Source organism: Protopterus annectens, chromosome 7.part0 (genome assembly GCF_019279795.1).
Source record: "Protopterus annectens isolate FY-2018-M chromosome 7.part0, PAN1.0, whole genome shotgun sequence".
Lineage (NCBI taxonomy): Eukaryota > Metazoa > Chordata > Ceratodontiformes > Protopteridae > Protopterus > Protopterus annectens.
The window spans coordinates 1,963,863,901-1,963,879,521 of record NC_056739.1 but is presented as its reverse complement, the minus strand read 5'-3'; positions in this window follow the sequence as shown (position 1 = coordinate 1,963,879,521).

The following is a 15,621-nucleotide window of genomic DNA, read 5'->3' as shown; positions in this document are numbered from 1 at the left end:
TTGAGATGTTTTAAAAGGGGAGGGAGTGGACTGCATGGGAGGGTATGGGAATTGTAGAAGCATTATATGCAGAGGAGGAACAAGGTTTAGGGGAGGATGGGATTTGAATGAGCTATGTAATACTTAACTGACAGTGACTGGATATACTATAAGTGATGTATAATATTTGCAACTACAGTTGTCTCAACGGGGTCTATGATGCATAATGTTTGCAATTAAAATTATGTTACTGTGGTTTGCATTTCATTTACAGTAAACTCTCAGTTAACCGGAACTCAAGCAACCGGCAAAAAAAAAAAAATCGAAGTAATACAGTACAATTTCATGTGCTGCACTTTCTGTTTTCTTCCCACAGAAACATACTTTACTTTTTTAAAGTTTTAGAGTTTTAAAAAGGCAGATAGGAATAAAATCCCTGTTTCCCGAACCTGAGAACAAGTCAAACCAAGCAAATGGTATAGGGTACAGTATTAGTCAGGCCTATTTTTAATACTAACTCTCAAGCAACCAGAAACTACAGTTATCCGGAATCTACCAATCCCCATGGGTGCCAGTTAACTGAGAGTCTACTGCATACAGATGTAAGATTGCCTATTTATAATTTAATAAAGATTTTTTTTTTTGTTAAAAAAAAAGACTTAGCAGAAATCAAACACCGCAACACATACTACCACATCCATAGCTGAGAATCACCAGGAAGAAACTCTCTCTAAATCCAATACAGGAAAAATGTCTGCAAAGTGATTGGTGACTCCATAGTCAGGCACACTGTCTCTACTTCATGAGGCTTTCATGGAGAAAACTAGGCTGATGATGAGTTGTCTTTCAGAAGCCAAAATTCTCCAATGTCACAAGAGCCTTTAAGATCCTTAAGCCAAACACATGACTGCAACATGGTAATGGTTCATGACACACAAAACTCTGAGAGATATACATAGAGACAAATCTGAGCAATCTATCTATGTCACAAATGCATGAAAGGCTCTGGTATTGAGTGAAATCCTTTCTTCTCCAAGAATGATAACAAGGTACAAACAAAAGATGATTGGTTTCAACAAATGGGTGAATAACTAGTGTCATTTGGGAGGAATCCAGTTTGTGTCAGCTTAGGATGAGATATTGTACAACCCTACTTGCGCCATCAAGGATGGCTTGCACATCTTGTTCCAAGACTTCTACATACTGGCTAAAGCCCTTGCTGCTCCCACAGTGTCTATAATAGGCAGAGTTCAGCTAATGGGTCTCCTATCCTAATCAACAAAACATGTCAAGCAATTGAACTGCATCAAGGTGGCTTTGCTCAGTGCTAGGAGTCTGAATATAAAAATGCTTCACCTTGAGGCCCTCCTGCATTTGGAGTACAGTCATGTGTGTGTTATTACCAAATTTTAACTTAAAAGAGCAGAAAGCACTCCCTCTATACCAGGGTTTTGTACCAGCCAGGCCTTTAGACCGAATGGAAGCTGCAGTGGAATATCTATATTTGTTAAATACCACATTACCTAAGGCAGAGTCTTAGAGATCCATAAACATAATCAAACTAAAATGGATCAACTATCAGATTACAACATATTGCAGGACCCTGTCAATGCTCCCTAAAAACTATGTTAGATTCCTAAATATACTGGGCGAACTTCCTATTAACAGGAATTCCATTATCCTAGGAGACTTTTAACTACCTGTCAGTAAACTGAGATACCTACACTCCTAATGCAGGATATACCCCAAAATGTCTTTATTTCATAAACAAGAACTCTCTGGACTAAATCATCAAAAAAAAAAAAAACTAGAGGACAAAATATTCTTGACCTAATCCTTAAATTTATAGCTTTTATATGCACTGTCCCCAATATATCCATTCCCAGTTAAATCTAGTCAAAAACTGGTAAACTTCTCCTTCAAAAATCACCAAGCCACCACATGCAAATATCATATTTGTTGTTTGTCTCTCTCTAACATAGATGACAAACAGGTGGAGTATTTCGTTTAGATGCTTTAACACATAAAAACACATCAGGGTGGATAGCAGCATCATAAAATACAAACAAACTAGTTAACAGACGGAGCTTACATACATATATGCTTATATCTCAACAGCTTGCTACAAAATGTCAGTCAGACTTGCATGTGCTCAGTATTTATACACTTGTGCAAGCCCTCAGTTAGCTTCTTAAAGGTACATACACACATACTGATTTATTTTATTTATTTTATTTTATATTTGTTAACCGGGCTAGTCTAGCTGGATACATATCCTTTTTCAGTAGAGGCCCGAGGAGAAAAGCTCCAACATAATGGTAAAACACAAGTTGAAAAAAAAACAAGTTATAAAAAATACAGGTTATAAAAAATACAAGTTATAAAAAAGTATAAAAAAAGTAGACGTGTTACATTTACAAGATTAGTAAAAAAGTACATTTTACATAGAAGTACTATGAGACAAAGATCGATCGGCTGGTAATACATAGCAGAGATATGTTATATACTAATAGTATATATACGAGTTCAAGAGTCACCCGCTTATATTTGGGGTAAAGAGGATTTTCAAGATGAGTAAATGGGAACAAGAATTAAGGAGATAGGGGACTGGATGGATTTGGGATGAAAGTTTGATATGTTAGGTTTGTCAGGTTCAGGACATGGACATAGCCATTGTGTCTTGAGATATTCTTTCAGGTTGCTTTTGAACTGGTTGTGAGAGGTTGTATTTCTAAGGTAGTTTGGGAGGGAGTTCCATGGCTTGCCAATGGAGTTGGCAAAGAGGGCATCGCCACCAGAATTGTTAGCTTTAATGGTTAGGATCTGGGTGCTGTTGGATGATCGGAGACTATTTAGGTTAGTGTATGGGATCAGTATGCTACACAGAGAGGGGGTTCTATCTGGTTGATTAATTATTTTACATGCTTCAGTGAGTTGGTTGAGTTTGAGAAGATTGGGCAGTTCCAACCACCCAAGTTGCCTCAGGTTATGACAATGGTGGGTGCGATATGGAGAACCTGTTATAAATCTAGCAATGTGGTTATAGGCCAGAGAGAGCATGTTTAGTTCACGTTTATTGAGGAAAGAAAGGACTGGGGAGGCATAGAGGAGGGTATAGAGGAGATGTGTGCAGGCAATGGTTAGTTTGGCAGTAGGAGTTAAAAAGTTTTTTATTCTGAACATGGATCCAAGTTTTTTGTTAACAGATTTTACGGTTTGGGTAATGTGTATGTCAAATTTGAGCTTATGATCAATAGTTACTCCTAGTAATTTGGTACTGGTGACAGGGGTTATGATAGTCCCATTATTGGATTTAACATGGAAGGTAGTATTATCAGTATTTGGGAGTTCTTTTCCTAGGGTAGAGAAGACGATGGGGAAAAATAGTAGTAATTTGGTTTTGGTTGGGTTGAGTAGGAGTTTGAGGTCAGTGAACCATTTTTCTACTAGAGAAAAACAGAGTTGAGTGGTGGTTTGGAGGTTGAGGAGGGAGACATCTGAGCAGATTAAGGTGGAGTCGTCAGCGTATTGGATGCAGGTGGATTGAGGGATAACTGAGTGAAGGTCATTAATGAAGATGGAAAACAGAAGTGGACCCAATATTGAGCCCTGAGGGACACCTATGGTATTGGGAAGCAGGCCTGATAGTCTATTTTGCCACAGGACAGCCTGTTGCCTACCAGTTAGGTAAGCTTTGAACCAGGTTAGTGCTGGGGTGTCCAGATGTAGGGTTTCAAGGGTGGACAGAAGGAGCTGGTGGTTGACCATATCGAAAGCTTTTGACAGGTCAAGAAAGAGGGCGGAGGATATAAGTTTGCTATTGCGATTGTTATTAATGGAGTCGACAAAGGAAAGGAGGGCAGTGGTTGTACTGTGGTGGGGGCGAAAGCCGTGCTGGGTGTTGGATAGGAGATGATTGCACGTTAGGTAGTGAAGAAGTTGTTTGTGGATACATCTTTCCATAATTTTCGCTATTGGGGACAGTATAGCTATTGGTCTATAGTTTGATATTTCCGTGGAGGTACCTCCTTTGTGAAGCAGGATGATGTAGGAAATCTTCCAAATAGTGGGGATACTAGCTTCAGTAATGGTTCTATTGATAAGGATGGATATAGGGTATGCAATAACATCAGACGCAATTTGTAAGAATTCTGCTGGGAGGTGATCAGCTGCTAGAGTGGTTGGTTTTAGCTTTTTTAAGAGAGTACTTATGTATGATGTGGAGACTGGCTTAAAAGTAAACATGGTAGGGCCCTCAACATGGGGTTGTGTGGCAGATGGGGAGAGGAGGTTAGGTGACTGGCAAGGGTTTGGATTGTCTCTGTGAAGAAAGAGTTAAAGTAATTGGCTATTTCTTCCTGCCCTTTCTCAATGAGTTTCTCGGGGGTTGGGGTAGTAGTTTTACCTGGGTGCTGGAGGTTGTTAAAACATGCCCAGAATTTCTTTGGGTTGTTCTGGTGTTTCTGCTGGAGGTGGCAGAAGTATTGTTTTTTGTCTAGGGTAATGGCTGTTTTAGTAGTATTTCTTAGATGTTGAAACTTAGTTCGATCTTGGGGGGTTTTTGTTGCTCTCCATTTGTCCCAGGCTTGGTCACGGAGTTTAATTTTAGTTTTTATTTCTCTAGTAAGCCAAGGAGCTATACGTATTTTGGATCTAATTTGTCTATGTGGGGCATGTGAGTCAAGTATCTTAAGGAATGTGTTGTTAAAGTAGGTCACACTCTTCTGGAGGGGTAGTGTTCTTAATATGGTCCAGTTACAGCATTTTAGTTCAGCAAGAAATTGTTGTGGGATAAATTTCTTTTTGTTTCTAATTAGTCTATATACAGGAGGGTTGGAAGTAGGGCATTTGTGTTTAATAATATAAGTTATAAGGTGGTCACTGAGGTCATTGGGAAGGGTGCCTGTAGTATAGCTGCTTGAGTCTCTATTGGTAAGGATCCAGTCAATGGTACTTTCTTTTTGGAGAGAATTGCCTATTCTGGTAGGGGATAGGATATGTTGGGAAAAACCATATAAGTTAATGGGTTGTGGGGTTGTATGGGTGGAGCAGAGAGACCAGTCAATATTAACGTCCCCAAGTACTATGGTTTCTTGTGGGTAGTTGGTGGCTAACCAGCACAAGGTTTGCTCTAAGTTTTCTGTATTCTTCCCCGGTGGGATATAGGTAACTATGAGGTTGAGGCATTTTTGAGTGTTAAGGCAAATTTTTAGGGCAATTAGTTCTAAGTTAGAGATTATAGGAGGTTGTACTGGATTCCTATGGATATTTAGGGTATTTTTAAACATAACAGCTATTCCTCCACCTTTTTTCTTTACACGATCAGCCCTGAAGATATTATATCCGGGTGGAAGGATCTCTTGATCCTTAGTGGTGGGTTTTAGCCAGGTTTCAGTTAGACACATAATGTCAGGGGAGTGAGTAGCTATCATTGCATGTAGGGTGTGAATTTTATTGTTAATGCTTCTAAGGTTAAGATGTAGTATTAGAAGGGAGTCAGTAGATTTTCGGGTTAAGTTAGAGGGGTTAGAGTTTGGCACTGTAGGGGGGCCTGGGTTAGGATGGATGTCACCATCAATGATTATTCTAGTTTTCAGGTAAACTAAAAATCTTTGTAGTTTAAATAGTAATTTGAGGTTGGTTTTGTTAGTTGGAGTTTTGGGGTGGTGAAGTGTGAGATGGACTACTTTGGGGGATATTGTTTTGTCTTGGTAGAGTGGAGGTGCAATAGGAACGACATAGAGATAGGATTGGGAGTTAGTGTGGCCCTTATGGAAGGGGATTCCTACCAAAGATTGATTTTCATACTTAGTTAAGAAATAGATGGTGATAAGTAGTATTGTTGTGAGAGGGGTGATGAAATAGATGAATTTGGCCATGATGGGGATAGGGAGAGGATATGGGGAGGGGGAGGAGGTTTGGTGTTAGATTTGGTAAGGTGGGTGGGCCTTGAGGTGGGAGGAGTAGTAGGGTGAGTCACGGGAGGTTTGGATTTGCAAGGGGGGAAAGTGGGAGGGTCTGGCTATACCTATAAATGTAGGGGTAGTGGGGGCGGGTGGGATATGGGGGCAGGGAGGGCATTGGAGCGGAGCCCGAGCGAAGCGAGGGCGAAGCGTGGCGGGGCATCCACCGCCAGGAGTAATTACAACAGCAATGTGTGGCTATACAGTAAAGAAGCAGACCTCAGGTAATTATAGCTAGGGCTATACTTATTTTAGCGGCACTGCCAGGTTCCAGAGACTAGTACATTACTGTTTACTGTTTAGCAGAGAAGAATGCTCTAATTTTACCCTGTATTAAAGTAGTGGTTGGGCTGACTTTCTATTTTTATCCTTATTCTGGTCCGAGCATTCGCTGAGGTGAGCGTTTTGGGTCTTGGGAACCCGCGAATAGTTTGGGCGAGGGACTACCTGTGAATATAATGGAAGGAGAGAAGGAAGTTAGAATATCTAGGCTAGTTAGGAAACACAGATTAATACAATGAAGTGGTGAGATTAAGATGCAGTCAAGACAAAAGTAAATCAAAACAGTTTAAAATACATTGTGTGTCATGGACAGTCTCACATAAGTTAACTTTGTGACAAACAGACTCGTGCAGACATTCAGATTGTTTCTTCAACACTATCATCCAAGTCGCTAATGCAATATAAGCAGGATGCCTCAAATTATGTGCCAGATACTTGTTCCAAAACAATATAGTATGAGCAAAATAGCGTCAGACCTAGTCGCTATACAGTTTAGTAAAAAGATGCTAGAAGTGCGTCAGCAACACGTGCGGTCCTTTACAGCTATACACTTAGCAACAGTAATTAGAACTATGCAAGGCAGTAAACAAAAACAAGATAATACATCCTCCCTCTTAAAAAGATTGCCCTTTGTAAAAAACAATACTAGAGTCAGGCATGCATTATAATAGACATTAGAAACAAAACACAATGTTCATGTCCAAGTTACTTCATATCTGTTACAGGGTTTAGAGATGCGACCATATCTCGTAACATAATAATCTGGACCAAATTTAGCAACAGGGATAATCTTTCGTGAACAACTCATATCAAGAACTTCTGGATTCATCACAAGAATGAGAATGTCCCCTGGAACTTCCTCTGAAATTGGAACTTCAGACAACTCACTCTGAGATAAAGAGTCTTTCTCACAGGCTATGTGCTGTGGTATAGGTTCAGACACCGGTCTCAAATGTTTCCGATTCCACCTAAAGACTGCTCCTTGTGGTCCCACAATGTATGCTTTTGGCTCTGGGCAAATATTCTTCACGACATCAATCCAGTCATAACCTCTGGACATCTGCATCCTCACCACTTCTCCTTCTTGTAATGGACTGAGCAGTTTGTTGGTTTTATCATAGTAGGACTTCTGGGTTAAACGCTTCTTCAACAGATTGGTTTTCACTGATCCATTGTTCTTGACACATGGAACCAACAATTGGCTACTGACTGGTAATGTAGTTCTGCTTTGTCTCAACAGAAGTTTCTGAACAGGTGAACCAAGATGTTTATCACAAGGAGCATGCCTGAGATTCAAGAGATTCAGGAAAACATCATAATTATCTCATTTTGACTTCTCTAGTAACTGTTTTGCACTTTGAACTGCATGTTCTGCCAAACCATTTGACTGCAGATACTCTGGGCCACTTGTAACATGAGTAAAGTCCAATTCTTCAGCAAACCTTTTGAACTGTTGGCTTGTAAACTGCATGCCATTGTCAGAAATAACTTTGTGTGGACTCGTACATGGTAGCCCGGGAATCTGTTTTAGCTGAAGTGGTTCCTTCTGTTGATGTGACTTTGTACTATTACACACGGAACAAGATGAAAGTGCTCTCTCAATGTCTTGTGACACAGAAGGCCAAAATACTAGCTCTCTCATCCTTCTTTTGATAGATACGGTACCTGGGTGACCACGATGCAAGGCAGTAATGTACTCCAGTTGCAAGGACTTTGGAACAATTACTTTCGGTCCTTTAATAATGATACCTTTGTCAGACAAAATTTCATCTCTGTATGGAAAATAAGGTTGCACTTCTTGAGGTAAACTAGATTGCTTTGACAGCCATCCTTGATTAATAAAGTGGTTGGGCCTTTGTAAAACTGGATCTGTGGCTGTGTGATCTCTCAGCTCATCAAGACGTGGAAGAAATATTTCTCACTTCCATGACTTCAAAATCAAGATTCTCATTCGCATGCAGTTCTGTGGCATTTCTGGGTGATCTAGATAATGTATCAGGAATATAAAGAAGTTTGCCTTTCTTGTGGACAAGATTGAAATTATACTTTTGCAATCTCAGCATCATACATTGTAGTTGGGCTGGAGCTGAATGCATAGGTTTTCTCATGATAGTGACTAAAGCTTGGTGGTCTGTTTTGATCTGGATAGGTCTACCATAAACATAATCATGGAACTTCGAACATGCAAACACAATTGTCAAAAGCTCTTTCTTGATCTGGGCATACTGCATTTCAGTTTGGTTAAGAGCTGTCGATGTGTAGGCAACAGGTTGATCCTCTTGTAGAATGACTGCACCAAGACCAAATTTTGAAGCATCACATGAAAAAGTAACTGGCTTGAACATCGTAATATCTGAGAGTTGGTGGAATAGCACTTCTCTGTTTCAGGACATCAAATGCTCTCTGGTGTTACTCTGACCAAGAGGAGGATACATCTTTATATATCAGCTCTCTGAGTGGCGCTGAAAGTTCTTTTGAGTCTGGAATGAACTTGGCCAGGTAGTTGACCATGCCAGGAAACATTGTAGGGCTTGAACATTGTCTGGAGCTGGCATCTTGAGAATGGCTGTTTGCTATGAAGGGCCTGTACTGATAAATAAATGACCAACGTAAGTAACTTCTTATAGCCTGAATTTGCATTTGTATGTATTGAGCTTAAGGTTCAATTGATGTGCCCTTTCTAGAACTTTTCTCAGGTTTCTGTCATGCTCAGCTTCATCATGACCTCCTACTAGTATGCCATCTCCTATAATAGCATAAGGATACCCAGGAAAAAATTTTCCTTGCATGCTGAAAGATTTCACTTGCAGAATTTATCTCAAATGTCATTCTCAAAAATTTGTACCTGCCAAATGGAATACTGAAAGTAGTGAGCAATGATGATTTTTTTTGTCAAGCTGAATTTGCCAAAATCTTTGCATCTAGGACAGAAAAAAATAGGCATTTGGCATAAAGCCTGCAACCTCTTCGACTGTGCGCATTCAATGATGAGGTCTTTTTAGCACTTTGTTCAAATCTCATGGGTCAATACATATTCTGATATCATCTGAGCTTTTCCTGTGAGTTACCACCATGGAAGATACCCATTCAGTTGGTGTCGCAACTGGAAAAATCACACCTTGTCACACCATTTTATTTAACTTGGCTTTGACTCTGTCCTGCATGGCTATTGGAACTTTTCAAGCTGGCCTGATAACTGGACTGACCTCTGGGTCTAACTTCATGGAGTACACAACTGGAAGCTACCCTAATTTGTCTTTGAAGATATCAGAATAGGTAGACAAAACATACTGGGTGAAATTAGAGTAGTGGTCTTTTAAGCTAACTTAATGGACTTCCTTATTAAATGAAAGCAGTCCCATTTTCAAATTGTCTCTGAGCCCTACTAATGACTGGACGTGCCTTTTGACCACATAAAATAACAAATCATAGCTTCTTCCAGTAGAGTAACATGAAAGCACTACCGACCCTTCAGTCAGAATTTCTTCACCTCCATAAGCAACAAGCTTTGCACACCTTGCCAAATCAAGCCTTTCACCATGACACACTCTGCAAATGTTTCTGCTGACATAACATTGCACTTGAAACATGTGTCAACTTTGAGCTCTGTTGGTTTGCAGTTTATATAAACAGTACAAAATACTTCATTCTTTGCCCTTAAATCTACTGCATTGACCATTTCATGAAGCACTGGCACACCATCAACATAAAGAGTAGGGTTGTAGCACTCTAATTGATTGATTTGTTTCTTAAAATATTCCCTTTTAATAAAAGAATGTGGGCCTTTTGATTTACAAAACCTTTTGAAATGATTCCACTTATTGCATTTGTGCCATTACTGACCAAAAGCTAAACATTTTTCCATTTTAAATTCATGACTTCTACCACAATTTCGACAGTTGGCAATTAAACTGGGTTGGGGCCCATGCTTTGAGTTTGCTGACTCACTCATGCTTCACTGAGACTGTGAAGACTCTGGAATTTGCTAGAAAGCTCTGGGGTTTACCAGTGAGTGCTGCAGGGGCTACAGTTGCTGCCATGTGCTAGGGCATGTTTCTTTTAACTATATGCTGTATACTATCAACATGAACTTTATCTATGTGCCTTCTAGAGCTATTCTGATTTGTAAGCATATTTGTGTGCTTTTCTGTGAGCTCATATATCTGACAAATCTCAGTGGCCTTATTCAAAGTTAAATCACTGTCACAAAGCAAAATCTTTCTCACAGCATCATCTTTAATACCACACACAAGTCTGTCCTTTATCAACTCATCCCTTAAATCACCAAATCTGCACATTTTAGCCTTGTTGCACAGGTCAGTTATATATGCTGCAAAAGTTTCACCAGGCTTTTGATCCCTTGTGTAAAATAAGTGCCTTTCCATTGTAACATTTGCCTGGAGGTTACACAGTTCTCAGAATTAACTTTTTAAGCACTCAGGGTCCTCGCTTGACTCAGCCTGTGCAACAATATGACAGCTTCCCCCCTTCTGCATAGATAGCAGGTGTATACACAAATGAATGTTCCTTTTCTATGGCTTCTGGCCCAGCTAAATTAAGCAGAATAAATGCCATTGTATGGTCATCTTTATCGGGTCTATATTAAAATGTCGACAGCTCACAATGCTGATTCTGAAATGTTCGACACCAAAATGTTGAACTACTAAAATAGCAAACTGCCATATAACCGATTTCTTTCCAACAGAAAGAAATTGGTTGGCCGTTCTCTGACACCTGCCCTTTTCCTGAGTGTAGTGCGGTCTCAAAGTTAGAATATTTAGTTGGGGGTGTGGGGGGCACAGCCCCTCACATTGAGGGGTATGGGGGCGAAGCCCCCCACTTAAATATAGTTGTTTATGTGTGCCATTGTTGTTTGGCCAACAGATTTCTTTCCATTGGTAAGAAATCAGTTATATGGCCGTTCGTTATTTTTGTAGTTCGACATTTTGGTATCGAACATTTCAGAGTCGACATTGCGAGTTGTTGACATTTTAATATAGACCCATCTTTATCAGAAAATGTAGCCTGTATGAAAATGTCATACTCTTGCTCAAACACTCTCCAGTTCTCTGCAATATTACTGTCAAACACTGGTGCACTGGGTTTTTGAAATCCATCTGCCATGCCCACAAAGTATGTGCAAACACACTGAAAATATGGTCCTTATAATTATTTACAAACAAACTGTTCGGTGATCTTCTAATAACATTCAAATGCACCATAAACTCTTCAAAATACTGTACTTTGTAAAATATGCTCTGTAATGGCTGTATTTTATGCAATAACTTTACTGTAACACTACACAAACATGCAAACACTTTATACACTTCTGATAACTTGGATAACTTTGCTTAATATGAAAAATACATGCTTTGCAAAAATGCAGTCTTTTCACCTTATTTTATTTGTTTTATGCAATTCGGACTTTATTTCAAACATTTTCCGTAGTAATTTGAATATTTTTATCAGTATCGTACATATCGGCTTATGCGAATATTATTTAGAACATTCTGTATGCCTCGTTTCATATTTTAGGAATAAGAAATAGTGCTGAGCAAGTTTTAATATCTGAAATTTGTTTCTGACCTGTTTTGCAAAGTATACACATTCACAGGATTCACTCCTGTATATTCAACCAGTTCCAAGCAAGTGCCTTAAGTCATTTTATCCATGCCACCTCTAACACCATGTCACTCGTCTTTCTCTTACATAGATAAGCAGGTGGGATATTTTGTTTAGATGCTTTAATACATAGAAACACATCAAGATGGATAGCAGCATCATAAAATTCAAACAAACTAGTTAACAGACGGAGCTTACATACATACATGCTTACATCTCAACAGCTTGCTACAAAATGGCAGTCAGACTTGCACGTGCTCAATATTTATACACTTGTGCAAGACCATGGATAGCTTCTTAAAGGTACATACACGCACACTGATGTACAATATTATTGAGGGATTTCAAACATACTAATCTCCTATAATTCTATAATGCAGTCCCAAAATTCAAGTATAGTTAATTTTCCCAATATGTTGACATGGCAAGCAGTTATACAAACAAATTCTATGCTCATCTGGTTAAATGTATTAACCTGGCAGCCCCTACCACATCTAAACAAAATAGGAAATTTAAGAGCAAAGCAGCTTGGTGGTCCACATGCATAAATAAACAATACAAGGGGTTGGGAGGGTGGCCTAATGGTTAAGGTGTTTGCCTTACAAACACAAGGTGCAGGGTTTGAGTCTCACAAGGGATAATTGGCTAGGCTTAAAATGGCTCGCAAGGGCAGTTAGCTTAGTACTAACCTATGAACCTATGAACCTAATAAAAGAAAAGTTTCTTAAAATTTACAGCAAAACTAAACACCCACAAATCAAGGCTTGTGTGAAAAGGTTATCAAAGGCACTGAAAAACACCATCAAGAAAACAAAGGCTTGCCATGAACTTAGACAAGCATCGGAAGTTAAGGACAATTACAAATCCTTCTTTAGCCAAGTCAAGAAATTAAGGAATATCATCCAACATAGCTGTAAACTTATTCAAAATGGCACTACCTACTCAGATATCACTAACATAGTAGAAAACAAATTCAGCACCAATTTCATCCCTAAGACAACTATACGAAAGTCACATTTCCAAGGGGATCTTGGACCCTCCTCATCATGACAAAAGAACATTTGCTAAAAGCACCTTTCTAAACCAAAAACATACATCCTCCAAGGGACCTTATAATATATCCAACTGCCAGATGAGCAGTACTAAACATGCTCTGGTGAACTCACTCCAACAGCTATTCAACATGAGTCAAATGATTAGCTTTGTCCCCAAGGCATGGTGTATAGCTGTCATCATGCTACATCACAAAGGTGGCCCCACTACGGACCCCAAAAATTACAGACCCATCAGTCTGACAAGCCTCATCTGCAAGGCCATGGAACAGGTCATGCCTAACCTGATAAGCTATGATATAAAAAATCTAATAAGACTTAACCCTCAGCAGTTTGGCTTTCTTAAGGATAGATCCTGTCTAATGAATCTAGTAACTTCTTTGAGAGAGTAACACAAGTCATGGACAGTGGTCATTTTGTCCATACAGCATACCTCAACCTTGCCAAGTCATTTGATACCATACTACATGCTAACATAATTAACAAGCTAAATGTGCTCCTAACTGCATTCTTATGTAGTTAGGTGGATAGAAAACTGGCTGTTGGACAGAATCCACACAGTGATGGTAGGGGGTGCATCCTTGGAGAGCATGAAGATGGCCAGTGGAGCCCCTAAGGGATCTGTGCTATGACTTCTACTATATGGCATCTAATTCTCACATCTCCAGATCAGAAACAGGGATCTCTGGTTAACTAAGTTTGTAGACGACTGTAAACTGGGTGTCATCCTCAGGTCCCCCTCTAAAATGCAGAAGCTCCAAGATGTGTGTATATATGTTAACAACTGTTAGAAAAAAACAGGATAAACTAAATGTTAGAAAGCACAGTACTGTTATATTCAGTAATATCTCCTTCTTTCCAGATTATAACATAGATAACACCCACTTCAAAATGAAGATGTTGTGAGATACCTTTGAACATGGGCAAATAATTCCCTCTCCTTTGATCATCATATCACAGGACTGGTTAGGAAATCCTTCTTTGAGTCACAGCTGATGGTAAAAGAGTATTTCATCTAGATCCAAACATGTTTTTACCCCCCCCCCATTATGCACTGATTAGGCCTGTCACAGAATATAATGGCCCCTTTGAGATATGTCTTAGACATATTAAACAGTTGGAGAGACCCAAGAGGTTCCTAACAGAAAATATCATGGCCTTAAAAGACTTGCGCTACCAGGAGAAACTGGAAATTCTGTCCCTGTATTCATTGTCCTACAGATGCTTTAGTGGTGATCCATAACTTACAATTTGAACAAATAGGAATCCAGCAGTGCAACACCTCTTACATCTTAACAAATCAAACAGTCTTGCAAACACTAGGACCAGAGATCTGAACCTACTTCAGTAAATAAATAAATCACAGTAGAGAAACAGAGTCATCACACAATGACTACCCCTTCTCTGGAATATGCTTCTTTTCCAAATCAAGCAGTCTAATATACTGTTTTGCTTCAAAAAGGAGCTGGATAACTGGATGGGTATTCACAAATTTACCCCTTGGCATGACTAGCCTGATGTACCTTCAAAAAACAGATACGGTCTAAGGCTGAGTACTAGCAAGGTATAAATGGCCATGTGGCCCAGATGTCTTGTATTTGATATGGTTCTATGAAATGTGTTACACTCAAACGGTGAAGGAGATCTAGATACTGATTGAAAATTTTATGACTAAGTCTATGGTAAAATAATAATAGCAAAATTAGATCATAAAACACTGCAGAATATATTAAAAAAATATTTACATGCAGTGCCTGCAACAGTTCAAAGGAAATTACTATTTTTCTGAAAGCACAATATGCATGCAAATCTGGCAAACCAATGCACAAAACTGATACTCTGAGTAGGGCATAGCTATACCTCTATACTAAAGGTTTACTTGAAAATGATCTATTAGTCGTGTATGTCATTTCTCAATTGCCTACATCTGTTGAGAAGCTACAAAAGCTTTAGGGAAGTAGACAGGATAAATTTGAGCTTCATTTGATGTGTGTAATCTCATTATGTCAGGATGGCTGGGTAGTGCTAGGTCACTTTATCCAATCATTGAAGCTTACTTTGCCCACAGAAGTGAACATTAATGTCTTGAGGGCTTATTACTTTGCATGAGAACATGGTAAATAAAATCTATCAGTCATAGGTATGAGTAAGTATAAGGAAAGGGCTAGTGATGCCTAATACTGGCTTGACCATATGAACAAATAGAACAGATGCTGCAATAGCTTAGAGAAATGAAAATTAAATAGAGGAACATATTTCATTTCCTCTACTTGCAGACAGTAATCAAACTGCTGCTGTATTGTTATAAAAAACAAACCTACATCCCTCAGTCAATGGCCTATGTGCAACCTTCAACCTAACTGGAAACCATATCTCCCTCCCCACAAAATAGGTGAGCCGGCATTAGCATCTCACTTGCAGTTTCTCCTATCCAGCTCTTCCATTGACTGAGCAATTGCAATCAAACTCCAGTCATTTTGGGTCATAGTCAGGTATTTATCCCACTATGTCACAGAGATGGGCCTGTCTTTATGAAGGAAAATACATATAATCAGATATGACAGACCTCACTACTTATAACAGATCTGTCATGTCTGCCATGACAGACTTCACTGTTAGTAGGAGTTTATAAATGGCATGAGAGGCGAACAAGCAGCAAGTTAAGTGAATATTAAAAAGGACATTAAAGACCTTGCACTCTTTCAGGGTATGGCTACATACTA